A 24,482-nucleotide genomic window follows, 5' to 3' on the forward strand; every position below is an offset into this window, starting at 1 on the left:
ACAGCAAACTAGCTAAGAGGAGGTACCAAGAGGCAGAAATAAGGGGAAAGTGGCAGTGGGGCAGGAGGAAGGTAAAAGGAAACAGGAAGGACCAAGGGAGCAAAGCAATGGATAGAGGTATAAACATAGCGGTGTCCATATGTAAATACATTAATCCACAAAAATAGAGGTATTGGCCCATGTACGTATATTTACAGGGCAATTCACTGAGGTAGGGGATGGTCTTTGGGCCTCTGCTCATACCCTCCCTCAATACAAGAACATTTTGTTCTAACCAATCGGCAGTCTGAGATGGTCACCTTCCTGACACAATCGCTGAAGACAAAACAGGTGCATAAGCAAATACAGGAAGAAGGTAGATGGTGGCGGCTATTAAAAGATATAGCATCTAGAGTCTTAAAGGCTAGAAGTTACACAAGCAAGTCCACATGGAAAAAAGCACACCACTGGTGCTATCAGGAGGAGTCATAGGGACCAGGTAATAGACATCAAGAGACACATAACAAACAAAACATATTGTTGAGAACAAGGGGGGCTGGAGCAGAGATCCAAAGCCCATCTGTAGACAGTGGAACAATCTCCCCACAGAGGGGCCACAGGGAAGGGCTGAGTCAGCTGGGTGCAGTAAAGCATTGATGAAACACACTATATTCCTCTGGTTTCTTGAAGCTTCCTAACCCCCCACTACAATGAGCCCAGTGCTGCTTCTCAATTCAGACTAGACCGGAACATGCATACAGGCATAGAAGGGATGGGAGCTCATGACACACAGAATCCGGGAACAGGAGTGGGAATAGTGATACCAGAAGGGTAGGGAGATGAGGGGGAGAAGAAGGGAGAAATGGGGAAACAATCACAATAATTGACACATAACCATACACCCCTCTCCAGGGGGAAGAACAACAGAAAACATGGGGGCAAGGAGACAGCAGTTGGTGTGAGAGATGAAAATAATAACAATGTACAATCTATCAGGGGGGTGTAAGTGGGTGAAGGGGGGGAAAAGAGCTGATACCAAGGGCTTAATAAAAGTGTCTAGAACAGAATGAAGGCAACATATGTACCAACACACCTGATTGAACTGATGTATGGATTGTGATAAGAGTTGTACGAGCTCCCCCCAAAATGATTTTTTTTAAATATTGAAAATATTACCAAATATTTACATTAATTTGTAATGGGGCAGAGAATTAAAATCTTTGTTACCATACACACACACACAAAGTAATAACTTATGCCTCTCTATTTTGAAGTCCTGAAACCCATAGATTCACTATGATTCCTTAATTTGTACACTTATTTACTAAAAGCATTGCCTATGTTGTATTTAATATTCATTTATTAATTGTATATTTCTCCAAATATATTGCATCTTTAATGGTATGACTTAATGATATTTATACCTTCAGTTAGAAGCATGCTTTCTATCAACTAGTAAATTCTTAAATAAAGAAATTTTATTAAGTAGATTATTTCATATGTGAGAATTTTACAATTCATAAAATAATCCTCTCCCACAATCTAATTCATTTTGAAAATTCACCCATTTCTCTAACTTTGTAGAGTTCTTCCTAGTCCCTCCCTAGTCTTCCCTCTGTTGCTACAGATATCCTAAGTGCATGCATGAATGGACATATACGTGTGCGTCTGTATAAATGCACCCATATGCTGCACACTGGGAGGACATGTAGAAAGCCCAATTTAGCACACAGATCGTGTTTTCTATTTATTGGGATCCACTTTAGCAAAAGCCTTTTTGGAGAAACAGCTGATTTCAGAGCTGCAGTGTAGAGAATATAACGTAGCCAAAACAATGCATTAAGCCAGGGTGTAAAAAGTGCTCAAAGAATGATTTGGACATGTTAAAACAAACAAAACAAACTTACTTATATAGTCTGAATTTGATACAAATGCAATACTGATTATAACATGACTGAATAAAATAGCAATCTATTAGTTCGTACTAATAGATATATAAATAATCAAATGAATAAATAGAAGTATAGAAGGGATGACAGAGACCATATTTATAAGTGGTTTTACCAGGAGTGTATGAGGGAGAAAATGGGAGTTAACTGTGATAGAAAAAATTTACATTGATTTTTGGTAGCATTGCACAATTATTGTAATATCTGTTCACCTGCAAAAAAGGGAATTGGAAATAGTCGTGTGATAGATGCATTTGCAAAGACTGGCTTAAAAAATAATATGCTGAGGCTGCTTATCTGCAATCAAACACCTCATAAAACCCGATTCCTTGGTTTGAAGAAGAACCTGATTCATGGAACATCCGAGTTAATTGGCCTGGTAGAATTTTTAGTATTTCTGTTCTATCTCCTTGTTCATTGTTTAATGTTTGAGAGTCTTAAACAATTTGAAGCCATCAATCCACATATAACAATCAGAGCGACTGAGCAGCTAGAATAAGAGGAACATATAAAATGTATGAATAATTGCCTCTGCTGTCAGGAGACCAGAAGAACTGGGTGGTGACCAGTTACCATTACCAGCCACTTTGATGAAAGATCCCTAGAACAACACTGATCCGAAGGTGAAATAGGAACGGGACTTCAAGTTTTCATGGGCTCCAGCTTTCTGCAGTTACGTGGAGTGGATAACCCCCTGAAACCATTGCAGTGAGATAATCCTAAACCCTAATCCAAAAAATATCCACAGAAGTCATTTTAAAACAACACAATAATTCAGCTTAACTAGCAAAACAGGTCTACTTTGAGCACTGTACTCTTTTTGGAAGTGTTTGGATGAGATCAAATTGACAACAGCCACGTGAACGATTTAGATAGGCGGTACATTTATGTAAATGAGGGAAGAAACAACTGCGAAATCGAGGATGGGGATGGTTGCACTACTTAGGGATATACACTAATGTGCACATTGGAACTGTTGGGTCACTCTGTGTTCTACTGTGCACGTCCTCAACGAGGACAGACTAACATCATGCAGGACGAGAGAAACTTCATTTCCAGGGAATGTGACTTGTTACACACTCAGCATGGCTATGCACCTCTCTTGTGTCCTCATCCCTAACCATCCTTGAAAAAAGCAGCTCCGCCTTATGTTTCAGTGTGATTAGGCGACATTACCTCTGTGATCTCACAGTACCCTCTGCCTACCTCTATCACAGAACATGCCGCAGGAGTTCCGGTTCTCAACGACGCTGTCGTAACGATTATGTTGTAACTGACCTGCAACGTGCCTCTCAGACATAAAGTCAGAGTATGTCTTCATTGTGAATTATGCATGTCTACACTGTTGATCAATGTAAAAACAACACCTTTTCTCTTATATCTTGTTTTTCTCTGAATGTTCTACAGAAAAACCTATTATAACCCTGTGGTCTTTTTTTGTTTTTTGAAGGAATGACCAGGAGAAGTGTCCCTCATTTTAGAAGTATGTGGTACAGAAATCAAAGTTAATGAAGAAACTAGCTCTGTGTGTCAATACCGAGTGACCATCACCTAGGAGCTCACTGTGCGTGCCTGGCTCAGTGTGACTCCCACATCCACTCATCCCAATCAAAATACTTTGTTTCTTCAAGAAAATCTGGGCTTCTCCCATTCAACCTAGATTTGTCTCCTACATTTTTAAACTTGTGAAAATTATCTATTCTTCATTGGCTATGATATTAGAGTCCATAATATGGTGTTGAAAAGAGCATATTCCTGAGTTCAGGTCCCAATCATGTTATGCACTCACTGTGTAAGTGCAGGGGTTTTATATAAGGCCCGTATCTCAATTTCTGCAGTTGTAAAATGGACATAATTTGGGGATAACAACAAAATATTGTCAAATATTAACTAAGTTAATACCTATAACATGTCTCCCATAATAATAACTTAATAAATATTCACTGTTATTGTTACATATTTTATAGTGCTAGAAGACTTCCTTTATCCTTTATATCTTCATGGATATATATTTTTTAAAGCTGAGAGGTTGCCACGTGGCTGAAGCCTAGCACCCAGGTGCAATTTTAATTGCAAGATCATCCATGTCCAGTGATCTTTCCCTTAGCCTTCTAAACCACATAGAATCAAGACTGGCCCCAGGCTGGCTTTGCCAAAGATGATACAGACACAAGCGTGGCCATCTGCTCTCGCATCAGGTTTTCATTGTTTCCTGGACATAATCCACCATCTCCAATTAGCTCCACATCCAGCCCGTGGTCTTTGACCACTGTTGGATCCGCAAAGCTGATTTTCAAAAATTAATTCCTAGCTTTATGGCTGACTCACTCCTTGTTGAATTGTCTTCAATGCTTATCAGAAAACATTTCCCTTCTTCTTAATCTTATCACATTATATTTACAATCCCCATGACACACTCTCCTCTGAAATCCTGTAAATTGATTCCATTTGGGGTTAGTTATTAGATTGATATCATCAATGATGATTATCTATATGGGTTTTCCTCTAATTCTCTTAGATTCCTGATTTTTTGTTCTGTCACCATTGACTTTTCCCTACCTATTTACAAACACAGTGAGCTCTTTTCTGTCCTAAAATATGTCTGGCCATCTGGTTATCAAGTTCTCGCAGTCTTTTACGCACTCCTCTACTCAAGTAGATAGTCTTAAACCATTGCTTTTAAAATGATGCAGCCTCTAATGTTTTTACAAGAAATTTTTTTAAAAAGGTAACTACTAGTGTTATAATTTATGCATGCATAATTTAACTTATTGTAAATTATGTTTTTAAATATATTTATTTTATTTTATTTTATTTTTTTAAGACTTTATTTTTTTTTAATCAATTTATTGGGGCTCATAAAATTCATCACAATACATAGATCAATTGTGTAGAGCACATCTATACATTTGTTGCCCTCATCATTCCCAAAATTCGCTTGCCTCTTGGGTTCCCGGAATCTGCTCATTTTCCTTCCCCCCCCTCCCTTCCTCTGCCCCCTCCCCCATGCACCCTTGATAATTTATAAATATTATTATATCTTATATTACACTGCCCGGCGTCTCCCTTCACCCACCCCTCTGTTGCCCATCCCCCAGAGAGGAGGTTATATGTAGCTCCCTGATCAATTCCCCCTTTCTACACCCCCCTTCCCTCCTGGTATCGCCACTGTCACCCCTGGTCCTGAGGGGTTCATCTGTCCTAGGTTCCCTGCATTTCCAATTCCCATCTGTACCGCTGTGCATCATCTGGTCTTTTAGCCATGTCTCTGTAATAGTGGATGGCTGCAGAAAATTCTCTCCACAACATCCTTGTCTCAGTTCCTGAACGTGCCTTCAAAAAGAGCCAGGCAAAACAGGGGCTTCGGAAAGGACCTGCTGGCTTAGCTGAATTCGAGGGGAGAGGCCAGCTCATAAGCTATGGTGACTGGGAAGCTTCCTAAGTGTTTCTTGAGGAACTATCACAAAGTTGTATTATGAGGAGGTCTCAAGAAAATGGGTGGTTTAAAAGGGTCAGGAAAATGGCACCACAGAATTGCATCCCATTGCTAGAATGCACCTGCTCATGCTTCAAAGGTCAGAAGGAATATCCTTAGAGAATTTTATGGGACAATTTTACCTCACCCTCCCTTCTAAAGCCCTGATCTATCAACTTTCGGATTCTCCTGCCCGGCCCCCCCCCAAAAAAAAATCAAAGAACATTTAAAAGGAACACAATTTAAGTTCCTAACTGATGTTAAACTGCCACTTTGAAGTGTTATCAATCAAACAGAGCAGGATTGTTGGGGAGGAGGGTTACCCACTGTCTTGAAATAAATTTCAACCTATAGCCACTCAATATTGAGTTTCCAAGGCAAAATATCTTTTCCCTTAGATTGGCTGGTAGGTTTGAACCGAGGAACTTCTGTAGGCAATCCAGTGTTTACCCAACAGCTCAACCAGGGTTCAAGGAAGAATTAGAGAAGTGGAAACACAACCCCTCAGAAGTATATAAACCTTGATGGGAGATATGCTCAGAATCAAAAGCATCCCATTTTAATATTTTTGTTTAATAAAGGTTTTGATGGTTTCTAACCATATTTTTATGTATCCTCATGTTTAAAAACATTACGTCATGCACCCTCTCACAGAAACCACTTTATGATCAAATAAATTTTGAAATTAGTCAAATCTGTATATACAGGTTTTCTTTCTTACAGCAGAACATCTAGGATTTTAATAGATTAATAATGGTTGTTAAATCTCTACAATATGTCAGTGTGTGGTGTGAGAGAGAGAGAGAGAGAGAGAGAGAGAGAGAGAGAGATTGGGGATTGAAAGTTAGGGTTGATTTCGAGTTGCTTGACTAACAAACCCCCTTACACACTTAAAGTTTGTTCTCAAAACACCCCAAATTATTCATTTCTACAATCAGTGTATAAACAGATACATTCTATGTCCATGGCAAATGATCATACAGATACATTCATGCGTTGAATTTTCTACTGGCATTTCTAAATGAATTCACCAAGCCCCGTCTGATGAGAACTAAGGTCATACTTTGCCTTATTTTTGTGTTTTAATATTATTGTTAATATGTTAATGCCATTACGATCTGCCCAGATTTGAATTTACCCGAGAAGGACAGCTAACCTGTAAATTCTTCCGTATGCTCTCATTTACTAAGTCCAAGTAAGAAAGGCCTGAATAAATTTAGCACCAATGGCAATAGAAGTACAGGAGAAGATACTAGTTTATAAAACATAGAATATTGGTTGAATAGAACACGCGGGAGAGACCATATTAGCAGAAAGCTCAATATTGAGTTTCCAAGGCTAAATATCTTTTCCCTTAGAGCGGCTGATAGGTTTGAACTGAGGACTTCTGTAGGAGGTCCAGAGTTTACCCGACAGCTCAACCAGGGCTCAAGGAAGAATCAGAGAAGTGGAAACACAACCCTCAGAAGTATATGAACGTGCTGAAAAGGAAGCAGCAAGCTATCTGCTTATTTGGCAGTGGTGTAAGTTTTACCTCCATGTTATCTGCATAATAAAAATAAAATTAAACAGAGGAATGATAAAATTAGATGGGATTTTGGATTTACTTGTATTAAAGCAAGTTCATCAAATGCCATTGGTATATTCATTTTTATTTAACTCTAATTTTTCAAATTAAAGTACAATTTTAAGACCCACTAAAATAAGATGTTACCTTAAAAAAATGTAATGTTATTAGATTGTATAAAGCTTTCAAAAGCTTACATACACATTCCATTTTGCATCAACTTTTTGAAGTTTGCTCATATACCTTGCATTATTTGATAATTAAAAGGTATTTAAAATTCATTTTCTAGATCTCCTGGATACTTGAAAATTATTTAAGATTTTCATGCTTTTCAATTTTGGGGCTCTAGAATGTGAAACTAATGTTCAAATACCTAAATTTTTTCTATTAATAAATTATGTGCAAATATTTAAATGAGACTAATGAGCTTAATAGCAACTCTGAAAATGTGTATCATGAATTCTACTTGCTTTCAACTGCTGGAAGACACCAGTTGATAGAACAGAATTAAGAACTGTTACTGAAAAACTTTCCACTTGATTATACGGGTTGCGAAAGACGAAATTATCAAATCATTTTCAGTATTTCTTTATTTCCTTCAACAATTATAATCCAGGAACAATCTGAAAAAAATATGGACAAAAAATCAGGGCTCAGCAGTAAATGTAGGAATATCACCAGAAAGATAATTGGATTTTTCTAAGATTTGGGGGCAGGAGTAGATACAATGGTGAAATGTTTCATTTCCTCACACTCATCAAAAATTAAAACAGAACGTGACCTTCAACTTGAATGTCCCATTCTGTAGACCATTGTGCAATCCAAACAGAATCTGCATCCTTTTTAGTCATTATGATCTATGAACTGAATGGCTTTTAAAAATTATTAATAAAGAGATGAAAGGACTAATAACATGCTTTTCTAAGATCTCACTATCAAAAATCCTTTCCAATTATTTAGTCAATGTTTCTTTTCTGATAGGTGGGTCTAGTAAGTTTCTTGGAATAAATTCCAAACAAACACATCATACAGAGGTTTTCTTTAGCCCCAGAATTTCAAGACCTGTTTAGCACAGTGGGGTCACCAAACAGCCAAGGAAACCTTTGCCAATGTTTGTGTGTTCTTGCAATTAGATCCAAATTAGAGCCATGTGAACACCAACAGGGAAAACAGCAGGTCTCAATGTGCCCTTGGCAAAGCACGTCCTCACATCCTCTCGTGCTCTCGGACTTTTTATTTGACTATGAAACCAAGATTTGACTATTTGTGCTGTGGTGGTCCTACATTTTTTCCCACCCATTTTACTTATAGAAAGGGGCTTCAAATATGATCTTTTTTTTTCATCCTATAGTCCTCGGATGGTTTCCCCAAACCTGTGAGAAGATGCCACACAAAAGGCAAATCTACAGAAATCTAACTTCAGGCTCAAATTAAGCTTTTCTGGGAGATGAAGGCACTATAGATATCTCAAAAGCATCTAAGAATAATGGGTGCATGTGTGTGTGTGCGCGCGCGCGCGCGTGCGTGTGCGCGTGCACACACACACACACACACACACACACACACGAGTATTTGCACAGACGATCCAATTTCTAAAACCACTGGTGATGGCCTGCTACACTCCAACTTATTGATCATATTCAATTCGAATTCTTTTTCAACTAGATAGTCAGTACAACTTCTGTTGAGGCCCACAATCTCAAGTCATTAAAATAAATGCTAATTTTTCTTCTTTTTTAATTGTCTGGAAGTTTCATTCAAAGCTTTGTTTATTTTGACTTTAGCTGACAAGATGTTTCTCATAAAATAAGTTACATACACATGATTATTTTCCTTGGTAACAGAATTTGTTCTGAAAGAAATAAAATATAGCTGTTTACATTAGCAACAGCATAGCTCTCAAATTCTATGTGTACACTATAACGATCCAAAATCTGTTGAAGTCGTAACATTTAAAACTTTAAGGAATTCAATTTACCTTTCCCAACTCCAGCTAAACATGCATATCAGTGATTTTTTTTATTTTAAGAGAGAAAAGTGGAAATAAATTTGAGAAGGTTTACCATAGTGGTAGCAGCTTTAGGTTGACATTTATCCAGGTCAAATTATTTCATTCACATTTTAAGTTCTGATTGAATGAATTGCCAGGAAGTGAAGGGTCACAGGCCAGACAGAGAAGAACAGACATAAAGGAAGACGGGCTTAAAGATTTGGTTGTTATTTATAACAATGTTTCATTTTTAAAGAGAATCTATCAAAATATGTATCCAAAATAATAGATTCCAGCCAACAATTAATAACATATATGAGTCTGTAGAAGAGAAAAAAGAAAGAGTACTCAAAACTTAGCAATTGCTACCTTTATTTAGTTTTGATATAATTCTTATTTTATTACATAATGAGCACTAATACTAATTGCTCACTTACTATGTACCAGTGTATGTTAATACTTTTTATCAGTTTTCATTATAGTTCAGTGACAGGAAAATATTATTCCTTTCTATTTTATAGAAAAGGGTCATAGAGAATTTGAGAACAGCTTACAGTTATAGCAGACAATGTAACCAGCCTTGAAAATCAGGGCGTCCTCACTACCATTTTTGCTGTCTTAGGGTCTGGGGCACATACTGCACAGGTGAGCTTCTCTAAGGGCAGGTGCTAGACTTGCGACCGGTGAGTACGCAATCGCTCAATGAAACCTGGGAAAGCCAACATTTGAAGGGCTGCTTTGGTTTCCTGATTTTGCTACTAATATTTCAAGGGATATAAAAATTTGCTTGATGGCATTTCATCACTAATAATCTATTTTTAATATTTAAAATAAACATCATATTTTATACAGTACTTAAGGAATTATCATAAAATAAATGTAATATTCATCATTTTCTCTCTCCCTCACACACACACAGACACACACACACACACATACAGCAATGAGTTCCACGTTAAACTCAGCACATGCTAAATGACAAGTCATAATAACAATAAACAGCTTAAGCAAGGACTTAACTTTTTTTTTTTTACTGACTATGCTGTAGTGAATGTTGTCATATTTTTTAGTACAAGAAAGACTGTGCTTCTAGGTATAACCGGCATTTGTCTTTCTCCCAACCCCACCCCACCTTCCTATAGAATCATAGCATCTTCAAATTTATATTCCTTCACAGAGATGGAGTAATCAACACAAAAGGTAAGCACAGGATTATCTGTGCTTATCGACTAATCTTTTCTGCTGGAAAACATATGAAACTATTCCCTACAGACTAGTAAATAAAAGCATGTTACCCCAGGCTTATTGGATAATCTGTAACTGCTGAAATGATACAGACCAGGCACCGATCTAGTTTGCTTTCCATCTCAGTTCTCACCAGAGTCAGGTACTTTATCTCTCAAAAGAAACCTAATAAAGTTCATAATGATCTTATTTTATTGGTTTGGTTGTTAGGTGTCTCCAACTGGGTTCTGACTTATAAGAACCCTACATATGTATAACATGGGCCAACCCTTGCCATCCTCAAAATCATGATGGCTGAAATCCCTGTCGTAAGAACCGTGTAAATCAGGCACATGGACAGGCTTCCTCTGTGACTGATGCTTGACTTTACAAAGTAGGAGGTCCTTCGCCAGGTTCCGGTTTCTCCTGGTAAAGTGCATCAGTCCATGAGATGAAAATCTCTCCAGTGTTGCTTCTCATGAGCATCCTGGCTGCATGTCTTCCAACACAGATTAGTTAATTCTTTGGCAGTCAATGGTATATCCAGCATCCTCTTCCAACATCATCATTCAAAGACTTACATTAGTCCTTAAAGTGCTAGCTTTGTAGTTTAACACTTCAAAGAGATCTTTTGCAGATTTTCCATAACGATAATTTTTTTATTACAGTAAAAATAAATTGTTATGGTCTCTAAATGGCTAATTTCAAATCCTCTAAAGGTTAGAATCCTAGCAGTTTTTAAAGCGTGAAAGGATCTCCTTTTTGATGCCCTGGCACGTGGTTACGAGGCTGGCTGTTACCCACAGGCCAGCAGTTTGGGATCACCAGTGGCTCTGGGGGAGAAAGGCTGGGCTGACTGCCCCCGAAAGAGTCCGAGTCTCATAAACTCACGGGGCAATTCTTTTCTGTTCCAGGTGGGTGCTAGGAGTCTGCGTTGGCTTGATGGTCGTGAGTTGTGTTCTGTTTGCTTGTTTGGGGGTGGTGGGGGGGTGGCGGCGGCAGTGGAATGTATCACCATCTTGTTGTCTCTCACTCAATTTCTTTACCTGAACTCTCAAGATACTCTTTAAACTGCATACTACCAAATATGTTGCTACCAAACCCATTTCTTTCCCTCTAGACTTCAATCTCCCACTTTTGCTTTTCACAGCAATTCCTCACCTTATTTGGCTTTTGAAGAGCGATCTCTCCATGTGTTGCTTTCTCTTGAAAGAGCTATCACGTTAAGGTCGTTCTATTTTATAAAAGTATACTTGGTGTTGAATTTGGAGCATTTTTCAACAAGTCCACAAGAACATGAAACATGTTTCATGGAAACAGTTATTGCAGGGAACACTGAATTGTAGTCACCATTCAACAAAAGTTATCGTGTCTGCGTGTCCCCTCAAAGAATGAACACATTTACCTTATTTACTAAATGTCACAAATTTCCTGAAATTAATTACTTTTATCTTTCTGTATATAATGATTTATTAGCAAAGCTTGTTAAAAGAAAAAGATCTTTTATTGATGTATGGTTATGTACTTGAAAAGATGGCACATTAGAGGAAACCAGTATGTTTGTATTTCAAAACAGTGACACTCATTTAGCATGTCATTTCCTTAAAAGAGGTATTCCATATTTACTGATTTAGCTCTTGAAGCTTTGATTTTCCATGGAGAGAAAGTCTTCATAGGGCAGTAAGTGTGTCTATGTAATTTGATTTCTTTTAATGTCATTAATAAACACTCGATACCATATCAAAATGACAAACGCAAGGATTAGAAAATGGTGGTACAAAAAGTATTTTTCTCCGATAGACCAATCTATCTCTGAGAATCCCCATCTCCACCGCTCAGGAGAACAATGTGCAGGCCCACAGGTATTTTCAATGGTCTCATATGCTTCTTATACTTTTAATTGGTTATTGAAACTTTGATGTACAATATTAAACTAAAGTATAATTGAAGATGTTATTTTAAAATATAGACTCCTTAAAGTGAATCAATAATTATGACACTCAATATGACCAAATGCATGGCATCCATGAAGTAAAGTCTATCATTTAAAATAGACAAGGCATTAAAGAGTCAGCCTAATCCACTCATGTTATGAATGGACCACAGAATGCTAAAGAATAAGCCTGTATCTATGACTATTCTAGTTCACATACCTCTAGATAAGGGTAATGTTTTTGTAACAGTGTTTCAGATATGTCATTCCATTAGTAGATTTCTCTCTCTGTATATAAACTACATAAACTGTATGTAAGTGTGGCAAAGGGAAATTTTTGATATAGCTCTTCGGTGCGTATTCTCTGAAAACTCCCAAATGACTGGGTTTGAGCATTGAAATGAGGGGTAGATTGGTGCCAGATCGGTCACTTTGGCCATTCCACTGGGTGTAAAGTAGCCATCTCAGAATCTTGGGCGGGGAGGAGTGAGATATGGGGGGCACCTTCATTACCACCCAGAGTCAGGTGTCTGGAGTGAGGTGTGTCTCTGATTCCTGCAGGAGGAGATGGCAGAGGAGCAGCTTCCACGATGAATGTAGACGATGAACTAAAGGAGTGGGCTTGCTGGCTCTTCAGGCATCAGCATTGCTAAAGAAGCTTTGCAACATTTGCTGGAGCAGACCAGAGGTGAAGGGGAGACGTGGCTGAAAGTTCGGGGACCCAAAAGTGGTGTTCACACTGGCATGGTTGAGAACAAAAGAGCGGCATCCTTACATTTCTGATTCTGACTTGTAACCTATTGATTAGCTTCCTAATAAAACCTCTGGGAGCTAGATGAGACTCTGCTCCCAGAAAGAGTTACCATCCTAGAAACCCACAGGGGCCATTCAACCCTCTCTTGTAGGGTCACTATGAATTGATTCAATGGCAGTGAGTAAAAATAAACCCCCATTAAGAAAGAGTATTGTCTGTGAGTTCTGCTTGGCCCTCGTTCTATCATCATTGTATATAATGTGTATAAATAAATATAGCTATAATAATGTAATAAAGTAACTATAGTTCAGGCAATACATTTTATTAACCATAATCATAAACATCAAACCTAAATAAAAACTGAAAGGATTTGAGAGTGTTAGACCAGATATCATTCAGACTAGTGCCAAGGAATCAATCATTCATTATTCTCAATAAACTCTTTCCTGAATATTACATTACCTTGTAAAGTTAATCATATCATCTCATCATATTTCATGAATTCTCAAGGGAAAAATTTCAGACAAGTAATATTACTATCCATGTATTTAAATTATGTGGTGGGATTTTTAAAATTTACCTGCTATCTATCCAGATTTGACTTTGAAATTATTTACCTTTCCTTAATATTAAACTTATTGTTCCTACACATAACATTTGCAAACAAAGAGTGCAGACATCTAAGGGGCATAAGAATTTACAGGGTTTCGGTGTTGTGGCTCCTTTTTGAAATTTTATCATAAATTTATTTGAGTAAATCTCTTCATGTTATTTGTTGTCAACTGATTCGCCTGGCCCATGGGAAAAGTTACCACATTTAACTGGGTAGTGCAATGCTGAGTCTTACTTTCTATCATGAAACCTTACCAACTTTGAACATCTTCAACTTGGCATTGGTATTAACATGCTCTTTTACAAGCACGTAGCCTTTCATCACAAACATGTTAAAATAAGAAAGACACATCCAGATATAAAATAGAGGGTAGCTTTCTTCTCCGAAGTAGTTTAGTCTGTATCTGCCACTGAACTGATATCACTGACACCTGACACTGGCCACTGCTCTGTGAAAACAAGAAAAGCTTCTTTAAAAGGTCTGAAAATCATATCAGTGAGTGCCCGCTTTACTGACACAATCACTGAAGACAGACGTGTGCATAAGCAAATGTGGTGAAGAGAGCTAATGGTGCCTGGCTATCGAGTGATATAGCGTCTGGGGTCTTAAAGGCTTGAAGATAAACAAGTGACCAACTATCTCAGAAGCATCAAAGCCCACGTGGAAGAAGCACACCAGCCTGTCTGACCATGAGGTGCAGAAGAAACCAGTTATCAGACATCAAAGAACTGAAAATCAGATCAGTGGGTGCCCACCTTCCTGATATGATCACTGAAGACAAACGTGTGCATAAACAAAGGTGGTGAAGAAAGCTGATGGTGCCTGGCTAGCAAAAGATATAGTGTCTGGGGTCTTAAAGGCTTGAAGATAAACAAGCGGCCAACTAGCTCAGAAGCAACAAAGCCCACAAGGAAGAAGCACAACAGCATGTGTGACCACGAGCTGTCGAAAGGATCAGGTATCAAGCATCAAAGAACAAAAAGTATCATTGTAAAGATGGGTGAGTGCAGAATGGAGACTCAAAGCCCATCAGTAGGCAACTGGACACCCCCTCGTTGAAGGGTTGAGGGGAGGAAATGAGCCAATCAGGGTGCAGGGTAGCAATGATGAAACATATACCTTTCCTCTAGTTCTTAAATGCTTCCTCCCCCTCACTATCATGATCCCAATTCTACCTTACAAATCTGGCTAGACCAGAGGATGTACATTGGTACAGATAGCAACAGGTAACACAGGGAATCCAGGACAGATGACTCCTTCAGGACCAGTTGTGAAAGGGGCAAGGCCTGGAGGGTGAAGGGAATGTGGGGTGGAAAGGGGGAACCGATTACAAGAATTTAGGTATGGCCTTCTCCCTGGGGGAGAGACAGCAGAGAAGAGGGCTGGGAGAGACGTCGGACAGTGTAACTTATGACAAAACTATAATAAGTTGTGAATTATGGAGGGTTCATGAGAGAGGAGGGGTGGGGAGAGAGGGGAAAATTGAGCAACTGATATTAAGGGCTGAGGTGGAGGGCAAATGTTTTGGGAATGATGAGGGCAGCGAATGTACATATGTGCTCGACACAATGGATGCATGTATGGATTGTGATGAGAATTGTACGATCCCCCAATAAAACAATAATAGCAAAAAAAGAAAGTAAATGTCTAGAAAAGAATAATGGCAACATACGTAGAAATATGCTTGATACAATTGATGTATGGATTGTTATAAGAGTTAGGAATGATGAGGGCAATGAATGTACAAATGTGCTTCACACAATTGATGTGATAAGAGTTGTATGAGCCCCTAATAAAATGATTTTAAAAAAAGAGAGAAAGGTCTTTGGTCCCTCCTAATAAAACGATTAAAAAATAAATAAATATACTAAAAAAAAAAATTCCCTGAAGGGTTGGTTTCTTCCTTTGGGCACAACACTCATGGGGGTGCCTGTGGTGCGAGTGCTAAAGAACTAGGAAGCAAAACCTAGCCAGAGCTGTGCCTACTGAAGGGTGCCCGCTGCATAATGGCACCTTAGGTAGGCATTGAGCTCTCTCTGCCAGTGTGTGAGGTCTCTTGCGGAAGGAAGCCAACTTTCTCACGGAAACCCATCGAGCAGAAATCGCTACTTCTAAGCGAATCCATTTTCAAATTACTATCCGATTGTGACTGATGACCTCCCTGCAAATCTGCTTATCTGTCTCCAACCACTCAACAAGTAAAGGTGAATCAATCATCATATCCCTCCCTTTATAAAAAATTATTCTTGCCCTTCTTAGTCACTTTCAGTGCCACTGCAGCAGCGAAGATAAGCATGATAAATGTTAAATGCTGCCCAATTGTCAGTGCTTATTTAAAGGTAAAATAAGAAAGGGGACTATGGGTTCTGAGTGATAGGTAGTTTTACTAAGATTTGATTTAAAATTGCTGCTATACATCATGGCTAATTTCATGAACCCAGTTTAAATAAATTATCCAGGTGTGGGAGAAAAAATACCAAAACACTAACATAATATTTGCTAGTTTTTTTACAGAAACCTTGGGTCCAATTTGGTCACCTAGTATACATAACTCAAAACATTTAAAAATACATATATTATTATGAAAAGTATAATAGCGCTCAATGAATCCTTTACCATTGCTTATACTACTGCAATACACAATGACCCTAGATAGGGTTTCCAAGGTTGTAAATCTTCAAGAGAGCATCCAGGATCATTTTCTCTAGTACAATGGTTCTCAACCTGTGGGTCGCAACCCCTTTGGGGGTCAAAGGACCCTTTCACAGGGGTCCCCCGATTAATAAAAGTAGCAAAATGACAGTGATGAAGTAGCAATGAATATAATTTTATGGTTGGGGGTCCCCACCACATGAGGGACTGTATGAAAGGGTTGCTGCGTGAGGAAGGTGGAGAACCACTGCTCTAGTGGGATGGTTGGTGTATTTGAAATACCGCCCTTGCTGTTAGCAGTTCAACCCTTACCCAAAACAGCCACCAAGGGTTGAAATCAAAGACAATGCAATGTAAATATAAGCAGGAGGCAAGCAATCCATAAATCAGATTCAACAATACCGACCACAATTTCTTCTGTGACTTTATCACAAAAAGTTACATTGGTGAGCTGCAGAACCTGCTGGTTATAAGAACATGCACACAAAGAATGAATACAAGCGATGCTGATTTGCATCCCTATCAGACAACTACAACTGGTTTCAATTTCAAAAGTATTCAGAAATATTTAACAAGTCAATGCTTGTGTAATTTATTAGTTATTTATATTGTAAAAGGAAATTGTGCCTGGCTTTATGAAAGGTTTTCAGATTGACCAGCTAGACCAGGCCTAATTAGTGAATGCATTAATGTGCATATGGTAATACAGATTTACATACTCCTTTCCTCAAATTATATACAAGCAATAATTTTAAAATAGTTCTAGGAAAATTATAGAGTGTCTGTTTATGAATGCATTGAGCAAAGCACTAGTTTCAAGAATCAGCTTTGGCAGGGTGATGGATGAGGCAGAGAAATAATTATTTCCATGTCTATAATTAAAGCACATATTTTTTGAATGTTGCCAACTTGAATGTAATCAAAACTCAAACATCTGGACCTATCACTGCTGTGAAGCATCACGCTAACAGTTTAGCCACAGTGCTCAGAGCATTGGACTGACATAACCTCCTCAGCGCAAGGTTCGCCGGTCTTCATTTCCTCCAAAGATTGCTTGCATTGAGGAAGTGGCTTGCTTTTTGATGAACGTTGATATTTCTGGGCATCATTCTGAACTTTGAACACAGTTGTGGTGCCTACCTTTGTTGTGTGAACCAACTCAAATTTTTGTAGAGAGGCAATGCTACCTATTTCAATCTGCTCAATGATAGGCAAGTTAAAAGATACCAAAATTAATTCAGATACAAAGAAAAGGTAAACAAGTAAGCCAACAACAAAAATCTAATAAACAAGTCTTAATTTTGTTAGCTTTATTTAACTTAATTTAAAACCGAATAGTATTGATTCCTTGATAATCTGTTCAAATGGATGAAAAAAAGGCATGGTTCCGCAAAGTATAAATTTAAAAGGAAGTTACACGGATTCATTTCACTACTTTCAGCACTTTAAATAAATTTCTTTGTAATCACTATTTATTGCCTGGCAAAATCAATTGTTTTCTCAACTGGTGAAAATATAGAAAGTTATTAAAGGGAAAACTCTACAGCTATCCCTAAACTCAATCCATTTTTCATACCTCAGGTTTCCAGTGTCAACGGTCATTTATGTGCCCGTCTACACTGATAAGAACACATTCCACTAGAGCACATAGATTGACTACTGTTATCAGTTTATGAAAATACTATCACCTAAAGTATTGCATTTATATATTTTTAGCAGTCATCATTATTTCACTTATCCTATATCCAGGGTTTTGAATTTGTTCATCTGGTTCAACCAACCCTCTGTTGATCATTTGCATTTCCACTTCTCCTACTTGCCAGATAAACAAAGAAATATCACCTGCTGCCACCCGGGGGGATTCCAACTGATAGCAAACCTTTAAGACAGCATAGAATTACCTCAGATGGTTTCTGAGAGGTAAATCTTTACCGACACAAATTGCTTCATCGTTCTTCTGAGCAGCTGGGGTAGAAATGCACATTCTCAACAGCTGATCAAGCCAGAATAAATGAGTTGGAAGCCTTGCAAACATCTTAAGTGATCTTCTAAGCAAATATATAAGTCTGACATTGTGCTTTTAGTCAATGTATAAAATCCTATAGTATGGTTGAATGCCACACTACTTAACTCTTTCCTAGTTATGGACATTTTCAATATTCCTGAAGATTTTTTTCTTGTTGGTTCATATTTTATTTAAATACATGCAACATTTTTATTTTAGTAGATGGTCAATTGGATTCCCTCCAGTAATAAATATTTCCATTTTCTGGAATGGAAAGCACTGACTGACCGACTTTTAATTTTACCAACCTTGTGGAATAAAAATGTTTTCCCATTACTGCTTTAGTGGGCAGTTCCCGACTAGTAAGCTGGAGCATCCTTTCATGTTTGCTGCTCATTTTCATTTGCTCTGCTTTAATTCCCTATTTATAAGCTTTGGACAATTTTCTATTAGGTTATTTGTCTATATTTATTGCCAGCATTAAATAAATTAAATTACATTATATTCATGGGAGTTATATAAAGGCTAAGTGAAGACTTAGAAGCAGGCACTATGCCATCTTAGCACTTACCATGCTTTATTAACAATATTGCTCCCACTGATGGCATTCCGTTGGTTGTAGGGCAGATAGTTTTATTTCTCTTTGACTCCAATAATTTATCATAGTACCTGGAATACTCTAAATATTCAGTAACTGATTGCTGAGTTTGTAAAATGATGAGAAAAGTACATATTCAAGCCAGTTGCTGGCTACTTGAAAGAAGGAAATCAAATCTCATATGCATGTACCCCAACTCCCTCTCAGACACATACAAGCACAGTAGGACAAGGCTTTTCTTAAAATATTTCTTAACCAATTGGTTGCTAACAGTTAAAACTCCTTGAAATTCTTAGTTCCTTCCTGGAACTAAGTTCAGGCAGCTTCCAGTTTCAATCTGAAAGTAGAAAATGCAGACCACCCTTCTTTCCTCACTGCTGCCGGTAAGATTTTGAGCCGTTTGTGTTTTGGGATGTTAATTTTTCTTATTTTTCTTACTTGTAGTTTTGTTTTCATTCCATGCAAACTTGGCAATTGAGGAGTGTGTGGAATTTCAACTAACATATCTCAGCTGTGCATAATCTCAGCCTGTGGGGTTTGAAAGGATTTCATTTAGAAGGCACCTCTGTCTAACTTTAGTCTAGACTAGAAATTGGTCCAGAATTTGTCTACAAGACAATGGTCTCTTGATTCAATATAGACATTAATCAAAATGCTGACAGTATTGTTTTTGTTGAGTAAGTGGTGTTGTCATCATTATCTTGTTGGGCAACAATAAAGGCACTCAGCTATATAGGTAAAGATTGATTTTATTCACACAATGTGAATGTTATACCTTATCTTTTTTCTTGAGGCAAAACTCTTTTAAAGAATCCTTTTTTTTTTTTAAGCTGGGAAATATCTGAAATGAATTCCACATGTTTTTAGTGAAAAAAATCTTAGTGGGTTTAAAAGAATTAGATTTCTATCAATTACCTAGCCTTCCTATTGACTGTATGATTTAGAACAAGCCATTCTGTCTTGTCCTCTTCATCTCTCCTATGTATAACCCACTGAATTGTGCAGCATTCTGTGTTAGTCGGGGTTGACTAGGGAAAAAAACCCAGAGACATTCATGTGTGTATGAGAGAACTTTACATCAAAGAGCAATTGTAGATAAAGAAAACATCCCACCACAGTCCAGAACAAGTCCATAAGTCCAATATTAGCCCATATTTCTGATACCAGCTTATAAATTCCTCCTCACACAACACACACAATGATGCTGAATGCAGGAAGATCACAGGCCAGTGGTTGGAAATTCTTGTGGACCCAGTGGCAGTGGAAGCATCTCAATGCTGGCAGGGGTCTCTACCTGGCTCCTCCAGCTCCAGGGCTCTCGCATAGCTCCATGTGTCTTGTTGGCAGGAAGATGAATCAGAGAGTCTGTGTGAGTCTGGCTTCCAGTGAGCTGTTTATCTCCATGGCGCCTCCAAATGAGGTCATCAAGTTGCAACCTGATTGACAAGCTAGACTCCACCCCTTTTCAAGGTGACACCAGATTATGTAACTATCACACACGCTCTCTTTCATGAAAAGATATAAATAACATATTTCTAGCTATGTCCTCAAACATTCAAGGCCAGATTTTAGAAAATGATTTTTTGCATGGTGTAATACTTATAAATTATACTTAACTCTTATTAATAAACAAACCTTTATTACTGTTTTTAAAATGAATCAACAGACCCTAATGAGAATAATGTTCCTAGGAGTTTGTGATGATTACCCAAGTTTGCGCTGATAATTGGTACACAAGGCAAAGCCACTTTTATTTAAAAAACAATTCTTATATTTTGTTGGTATCAGCATGAAATCACAGAAAAAGTTAAGCAAAGTGTATCCTATTCAAATCTTTGCTCATCTAATCAAAATAAACATAGTAGTTGAGCAACTTCAAGTAAATAAGACAGTGACTACAAAGAGAATCAATCCTTAATTTAAGAATGTATTTATATATATAAAGAAAAGACTTTGGACAGGGAGTTTCAAGTGTGATTGCTATTGTGAAAAAAGGGAACTTTTTTTGGGAAGGGATACTTAACTGATTTAATTTTAAAATGGAATCGCCTAGAAAATGGTGGGAAATGAGGACTGTATGTGTGAAGGCAGCACAGTTAGACAGAATGTGACCTGATACCTCATAATAACAGAAGTCCAAAAAAAGTACAAAAATATGAAGTAGGATTAGTGGTTGCTACTGCATTTGAAATGCTTTACCATTTATCAGGGAAATTTGACTAGCAAACTGCAACTGATTTCTCCTTTGGTGTGAATAGTTAGAGGAGGAAGCGCTGGTGGGCATGTTTGTTAAGGTGGAGACTTCCCCTCAAGGTCGGCAGTTCAAACCCAACAGTTATTACTGATTCCCATAAAGACTTATAGCCTCAGAAACAATATCAATGGACATTATGAGTTGGAGTTGACTTGTGTGTGTTTGTCAAAAATTAGGTTCTATAGGTGTGGGAAAGCTTTATGATTATTCATGCCTTTATTATGCCCCACTAAGTTGTTAGGTGCTCTGGACTCAGATCTGAATTATAATGACCCTTTGTGCTAAGAGTGTGTTAGACTTTGGTTCTCTAGAGAAACAAAACCAAAACGCTAATAATTTTATATATCTTTATACAGATAGATAGATATAGAACATATGAAATAAACAGTTAATTAAATTATAAAGTAGTATAAATGGCTCAGTGCAACTCACTCCCGTGAGGCAGTTGTGAGACACTGACAGTCCTTGAAGACTTGAGGGCCGCCTGCCAGGTGGTTTTATGTAGAGCAATTCAGGCTATCTGGGCACGGGCAGCAAATAGCAAGGCAGGTCACCAATTTTTCCTATCAATGCCCTCACTTTGATAACAGACACTGCTCTACATCTGCAATTCATCCACTCACATGATGAGACTCTGGACCTGGCTCTCAGAAATGTCTCTCTATTACTAAAGGAGAAGATGAGAATGGGGTGATTGGTCTAAACTTCATGACCTAGCATGAGGGGCTAGGTTTGTTGAGTATTGGTGACAGCCCATGGTCTAAAGGGAAGGCGACCAATGGGCATCCTGTGGAGGCTGAGTGAGGCAGCCCATATGGAGTTGACCAGAACCTGACCAGCTGGAGATTTTAGAGCCTGTGAACTGGTGCATATTGTTTTTGATTTTATGGATGGCCTGTCCGGATTTGACTTTGCTTACGGATGCAGACTGCACAAGGTTCCAACTTGAATGAAGATTCTTCATGTTGGAAAATATGATTGTCTTCTCAGAGCACTGGGTTGATGTAAGTGGGCAGTATATAAATTGGATACCCAAAATTGGGGGAATAAAGACATGAAGTGGTTGGCTTATAAACTTTCTTAGATGGGGGAACATATTCACAGGATTATAGGATTAAGGTGTAGGGGTTACTTAATTGCAATTGTGAGGCTAAAGAATTATGCACAAGTGCCAAGTTGGCAAGGGGTGGATTGAGTTAGTTTATTGTGCCAACCTGGTCAATAAACACATGTGGGGTTATGAAGGGCGGAGAGATAAATGGCTCAGTGAGCTTGGCCTTCCTAGTTCTCGGGTTTCTTGCTTACTGGATTGGACAAGGGTGCAGCTACCTTAACCAGTTTCCTGCTTCAGCTTGCAAGGCTCATTTCCTGAAAGACATTCCCGAGAAGCCACATGGACCTACCCCAATGCAGCCGTCGGTGCTGGAGCAGCTATGTGGAGACTCCTGCCAGCACTGAGATGCTTACAAGTTCACTGATTCGGCTTTCCTCCTGCAGGCGGCATTCTTGCGTGTGTTTTGTAAGATGGAGGAGGACTCTGTGGATTGGTGTTGGACAAATTGGCTAATGTTGGACTGTGGGCTTGGGCAGCACTGGGTTGGGATGTTTTCTTGATGGTTTTCTTGATGTGCACTTACCCTTGATATAAAACTCTCTGTTATACGTATGCATTTCTGTGGATTCGTTTCTCTAATATACCCAGACTCACACAAAGAGAATGAAACACCACCTGTTCCTGCACCATCCTCACAATTGTTGTTATGTTTGACCTTATTGTTGTGACCACTGGGTCACTCCATCTGGTCCAGACTTTTCTTACTTTTTACTGCTCTTATATTTGTCAACCATGATTTCCTTTTCCAGGGTCTCGCCTCTTCAAATGAAAATCCCGGATTAGGTGATTGGAAGTCTTGCACTTCGGGCTCCTTGGAAACTTTCTGGCTATACATTGTCATACACATTGTTCTTTTGGTAATTCACAGTATTTTCAATATTCCTCACCAGCACCATACTTCATATGCTTTATTCATTTTCAGTTTACATTATTCAATGTCCGACGATGCATATGATGCCATTGAGAAAACCATGGCTTGGGTCAGGCCTACCTTAGTCCTCATAGTAACACCCTTGCTCTTCAACACTTTAAAGAGATCTTGTGCAGGAGATTAACCCAATGCAGTGCTTTTTTTTTTTAATCACTGACAGTTCAAACCCAAGGAGCTAAGGCAATGGATACTCTGATCTTCAACTAAGATAAAGTAAAACCTTTTTTCTGTTCTTCCCTGGGAAACTGCTGGAACACAGCATTCTGTAGGCGTTGTTACACTCTGTAGTTTGGGCTGTAGCTTGTCCTCTAGGCTCTAGGCAAATTGGCTGATATAATATTGCTTCTTCGTTTGCCTTCAGTAAATTGTCAACAAGTGCTTTGTGTGAGAACTTGTCACCACATGCAGGATAAGTGACAAGAACTGTATGCAAATCTGCCTTGAATGAAGTTCTGGGCCTTGGAGTGCCTACTCCTCGTGTCCCCCACACACCAATTTTGTATGTCATCTTTTATCTCTACTTTGTCTTTATCTCGATTTTGTCTTTCTCACTTGCAACCATGCCCAGGTCTGTCCTGGTTTGATTTGCAAGAGCTGGCATCTCACATAGAATGATCTTTGGCGAACTTTTACTTGCATATGATATTAATGATATCATTCGATAATTCCTTCATTCTGTGAGGTCACCTTCTTTGGGATGGGTATAAATATGGGCCTCTTTCAGTAAGTTGGCCAGGTAGCTGTCTTCAAAACTTCTCATTTTAGATAATAGTACTGCATCGGCATATTGACACATTTCAATTGGTAATTCATCGATTCCTGGAGTTCTATTTTTTCAACCTGTGTGGCTGCATCAAGGGCAGATACATCTTGGACTTCTTCCATTATTCCCATCAGTTCTTGATCCTATACTATCTTTGAACATGACTCTATGGTGACGAGTTACTTTCCACAGAGTGACTCTGCATTCCTTCCATCATCTTTTGGGATACTGGTTATAAGTTATCATACACACACACACACACACACACAAGTGAGCAGATAGTCAAACATATTCATCTGTGTATCTTTGCACATTTTTTGTGAAAGCTTTTTAACTAATATCCTGATAGTACATGGCAACTGTGAATAGTAAAAAATATGTTTATTCTAAATAGTTTCAAATTCCATTGTTCTTTCACATATCCTCGCTGCAAAAATATTCCAAAAAACAAAACAAAACAATAAAAGACCTCCCCACCCTCAAACAACTTGCCAATATGGTTATGTTTTAACAGGTTTAAGGTGCCTCCTGCCATTTTGTTTGATGTGAATATGATGTGATTCTTGTTTTAAGATATTTATTCATATTTAGGAAAGCATGACTTAAAGGCAGAATGTTAGAAAATGTTACCCTATGTTTTGTGATTTAAAAAATGAAAGAAAACAAACTCTTTGTTTTGAT

General features: G+C 38.2%; 1 protein-coding gene across 1 annotated transcript in view; it reads right to left on the reverse strand.

The window, feature by feature from the left end:
* The window catches only part of SEMA3A (semaphorin 3A), a 382,377-nt gene that overhangs the window by 339,294 nt on the left and 18,601 nt on the right, over positions 1-24,482 (reverse strand). The window lies entirely within an intron of this gene.

The sequence above is a fragment of the Echinops telfairi genome, unplaced genomic scaffold (assembly GCF_000313985.2).
Source record: "Echinops telfairi isolate 266 unplaced genomic scaffold, ASM31398v2 ScPeMD7_23;HRSCAF=83, whole genome shotgun sequence".
Classification (NCBI taxonomy): Eukaryota; Metazoa; Chordata; class Mammalia; order Afrosoricida; family Tenrecidae; genus Echinops; species Echinops telfairi.